Source organism: Rhinopithecus bieti, unplaced genomic scaffold, assembly GCF_001698545.2.
Source record: "Rhinopithecus bieti isolate Rb0 unplaced genomic scaffold, ASM169854v2 scaffold_35856, whole genome shotgun sequence".
Lineage (NCBI taxonomy): Eukaryota > Metazoa > Chordata > Mammalia > Primates > Cercopithecidae > Rhinopithecus > Rhinopithecus bieti.
The window spans coordinates 2,293,376-2,298,042 of record NW_016815820.1 but is presented as its reverse complement, the minus strand read 5'-3'; positions in this window follow the sequence as shown (position 1 = coordinate 2,298,042).

The following is a 4,667-nucleotide window of genomic DNA, read 5'->3' as shown; positions in this document are numbered from 1 at the left end:
GTTTTTTTTTTTTTTTTTTTAGATGGAGTTTCGCATTTTGCTCTTTCTGCCCAGGCTGGAGTGCAATGGCGCGATCTTGGCTCACTGCAACCTCTGCCTCCTGGGTGCAAGTGATTCTCCTGCCTCAGCCTCCCGAGTAGCTGGGATTACAGGAGCGCACCACCAAGCCCAGCTAAGTTTATATTTTTAGTAGAGATGGGGTTTCACCACGTTGGCCAGGCTGGTCTCAAACACCTGACCTCAAGTGATCTACCAGTCTCGGCCTCCTAAAGTGCTGGGATTAGAGGTTTAAGCCACTGCGCTTGGCCGAGCTCTTTTTCCTAACCCAGAGAAGTCAGGAAAGAGAGGGGACTCAGAATGACTTATTTATTTATTTTGAGACAGGGTGTTGTTCTCTCACCCGGGCTGGAGTACAGTGGTGCTATCCTAGGTCCTTGCAGCCTCGAACTCCTGGGCTCAAGCTATCCTCTTGCTTCTGCCTCCCTAGTAGCTGGTACTGGAGGTTTGTGCCACCATGCCCATCCAATTAAAAAAAAATTCGCCGGGCATGGTGGCTCACACCTGTAATCTGAGCACCTTGGGAGGCTGAGGTGGGTGGATCATGAGGTCAGGAGTTCGAGACCAGCCTGGCCAACATAGTGAAACCTCATCTCTACTAAAAATACAAAAAATTAGCGGCATCTGTGGCGGGCATCTGTAGCAGCCATCTGTAATCCCAGCTACTCGGGATGCTGAGGCAGGAGAATAGCTTGAAATCGGGAGGCAGAGATTGCAATGAGCTGAGATCACGCCACTGCACTCCAGCCTGGGCGACAGTGTGAGACTCTGTCTCAAAAAAAAAAAAAAAAAAAAAAAAAAAAATTCGTAGAGTTGGGGTCTCACTATGTTGACCAGGCTTGTCTTAAACTCCTGGGCCTCTCATGCGGAAGAGAGAAAAAGTTTTCTAGTTGTAATGTTCCAACAGAACAGGGTAAAACGTTCTGAGGGAGAGTCACAGCTGGTGGTGTTGCCCTCAGGATGGGGGAAAACAGAGAAGGCCTATGATGACTCCATCCTTGACACTGGGGCTTGAGGGTTGAGAGTGGGTCCCATAGCCAGCACCAGGCAGGTTCCTGGGGAACTACTGAGCTTAGGATAATGACACTTTGTTTCCAGCTCCATTTTTGCCTATGTCTTCTTCTGGATGAAATTGACATCTGTCTAATTCTCCTCCACTTGGATTCCTGGAGTCCAAAGCAGTTCTGTGAGACCCCTAGGCTTGGGCTTGATCTTGCTCCTTCATATTACAACTGGCTTCCTGCCTAACTCTGCACTAACCTGGGTTTGCAATTACTTAGACTTTCCCTGGGCAGAATGTAGGAGTCATATAGGAAAATGGCTGTTCACTTTACAAGAGACACGTATTAATACTAAGTCCCAGAATTGTTTTGACAGTTAGGAAAACAAACACCACTCACACCTGTATTCTCAGCACTTTGGGAGGCCAAGGTGGGTGGATCACCTGAGGTCAAGAGTTGGAGACCAGTCTGGCCAACATGGTGAAACCCCGTCTCTACAAAAATGCAAAAAAATTAGCTGGGCATGGTGGTGGATGCCTGTAATTCCAGCTACTCAGGAGGCTGAGGCAGGAGAATCGCTTGAACCCAGGAGGCAGAGGTTGCAGTGAGCCGAGATCACGCCATTGCACTCCAACCTGGGCAACGGAGCAAGACTCCGTATCAAAAAAAAAAAAAAAGAAAACCAACAACCATACTTAATGCTAAGATGTCATCAATTGTAAGATGCAGCATGCAGCTTTATTTTATATATCATCACGAAAGGAAAATGTCATCACTGCTTCTCTCTCTCTCTTTTTTTTTTTTAGACAGCAAGTCTTGCTTTGTCGTCCAGGCTGGAGTGCAGTGGCATGATCTTGGGTCACTGCAGCCTTGACCTTCTGGGCTCGAGCAATCCTTCCACCTCAGCCTCCTGAATAGGTGGGACTACAGGCATGCACCACCATGCCCAGCTCATTTTTAAAATAATTTTTTTTTTTGAGATGGAGTCTCACTCTGTCGCCAGGGCTGGAGTGCAGTGGCTCGATCTTGGCTCATCACAATCTGTGCATCCCAGGTTCAAGTGATTCTCCTGCCTCAGCCTCCCCAGTAGCTGGGATTACAGGTGCGTGCCACCACATCCAGTTAAATTTTTTTTTTTTTTTTTTGTATTTTTAGCAGAGACAAGTTTTCGCCATATTGGCCAGGTTGGTCTCCAACTCCTGACCCGCCTTGGCCTCCAAAGTGCTGAGATTACAGGCATGAGACATAGCACCTGACCTAAAACACATTTTTGTGGAGACAGGGTCCCGCTATGTTGCCCAGGCTGGTCTTGAACCCCTGGGATCAAGTGATCCTCCCGCTTCAGCCTCTCAAAGAGCTGGGATTATAGGAGTAAGCCACCATGCTCAGCTCATAGTTTTTAATGTATTCTGAGTTGAGCAGCTATCACCAAGGTCTAATTTTAGAACAGTTTCACTCTCCCCTCCTCAAAGAAATCCTGTTAGTGGTCACTTTCCATTCCTCCCTTCCCTTGATCCCTAGCAACAACTAACCTACTTTCTTTTTCTTTCCTTTCCTTTTCTTTTTTCTTTCTCTTCTGATACCCTTGGTAACTAATCTACTTTCTGTCTGTCTGTATAGATTTGCCTATCTTGGACATTTCATATAAATGGAATCATGATATAAGTAGCTTTTTATGACTAGCTTCTTTCATTTAGCGTAATGTTTTCAAGGTTCATTCTTGTCATAGATATATCAGCTTCTCATTTCTTTTCATTACGAAATAATATTTCATTGTATGGATATACCACATTTTGTGTATTCATTTATCAGTTGATGGATATTTTAGGGTTGTTTCTACTTGTTGGCTACTATATAAATGATGCTGCTGTAAACATTCCTGTATCAGTTTTTGCATGGGCATATATTTTTGTTTCTGTGGGTATATACCTATGCATGGAATTGCTGGGTTATATGGTAGCTCTACGTTTAACTTTCTGAAGAACCGACAAAATGTTTTGCAAGTAGCAGTACCATTTTACTTTCCTACCAGCAAGGCATGAGGGTTTCAATTTCTGCACATTCTCATCAACACTTCTTTATGACTGTCTTTTTGATTGCAGCCATCCTAGTGAGTGTGGAGTGGTGCCTCATTTTGCTTTGATTTGCATTTCTCTGATGGCTCATCATGGGGAGAATTACCATTGCTTCCAGTCACTTAGACATTTTATTTTATTGAAAGAGCCTTTTTAGATTTTATTTAGACATTGTTTTATCCATTGTATGTTACTCTTATGCATAAGTAACAATGAAAATACATGCAACTTTTCACCTAATGCTTTTATTGATTGATTGATTGATTGATTGATTGATTGAGACAGTCTTACTCTGTCACCCAGGCTGGAGTGCACTGGCACCATCTCGGCTCACTGCAACCTCTGCCTCCCTGGTTCAAGTGATTCTCCTGCCTCAGCCTCCCGAGTAGCTGGGATTATATGCACCTGCCACCATGCTTGGCTAATTTTTGTGTGTTTAGTAGAGATAGGGTTTCACTATGTTGACCAGGCTGGTCTCAAACTCCTGACCTCAAGTGATCCGCCCACCTCAGCCTCCCAAAGTGCTGGGATTATAGGCTTGAACCACCATGCCTGGCCTATTTATTTATTTTAATTAAAACATTAAAAAATTATTTTGTAGAGGCAGGGGTCTCATTATGTTGGCCTAGCTGGTCTTGAATTCCTGGCCTCAAGCAATCCTCCTGCCTCAGCCTTCCAAAGTCCTGGGATTACAGGCATTAAGCCACCCTATCCACTCATCAGTAGCTGCTTTTTTTTTTGAGATGGAGTCTCACTTTTGTCGCCCAGTCTGGAGTGCAATGGCACGATCTCTGCTCACTGCAACCTCCACCTCCCAGGTTCAAGTGATTCTCCTGCCTCAGCCTCCCGAGTAGCTGGGATTACAGGCGCCTGCCACCACGCTCAGCTAATTTTTGTATTTTTAGTAGAGATGGGGTTTCACCATGTTGGCCAGGCTAGTCTCAAACTCCTGATCTCAGGTGATCCGCCCACTTCAGCCTCCCAAAGTGCTGGGATTACTGGTATGACGTAAGCCACCACGCCCAGCTAGCAGCTGCTTTTAATCACTGCCTAGATTCATCATTTCATTAGAGAATGCAATATTGTGATATTCCAATTCCACCATTCCTTCTTTATTTTGATATTCTAATGCCACCATTCTTTCTTTATTTTTGGATTATTTATTTATTTTTAGAGATGAAGTCTTACTATGTTGTCCAGGCTGGACTCAAACTCCTGGGTACAGGGGATTCTTCCACCTCAGCCTCCTGAGTAGTTAGGACTACAGGTGTGCACCAGCATGTTTGGTTTCTTCTTTATTTATTAGTGGGAATATTTCTTTTTTTTTCTTCTTTTTTTTTGTATTAGCAGAAATATTTCTATAATAAAAACTTTTCCTGGCCGGGCACAGTGGCTCATGCCTGTAATCCCAGTGCTTTGGGAGGCCAAGGCAGGAGGATCACTTGGGTCCCGGAGTTTGAGAGCAGCCTGGGCAACACAGTAAGACCTTGTCCCTACAGAAAGCTTTTAAAAATTATCCATGTGTCCTTTTCAC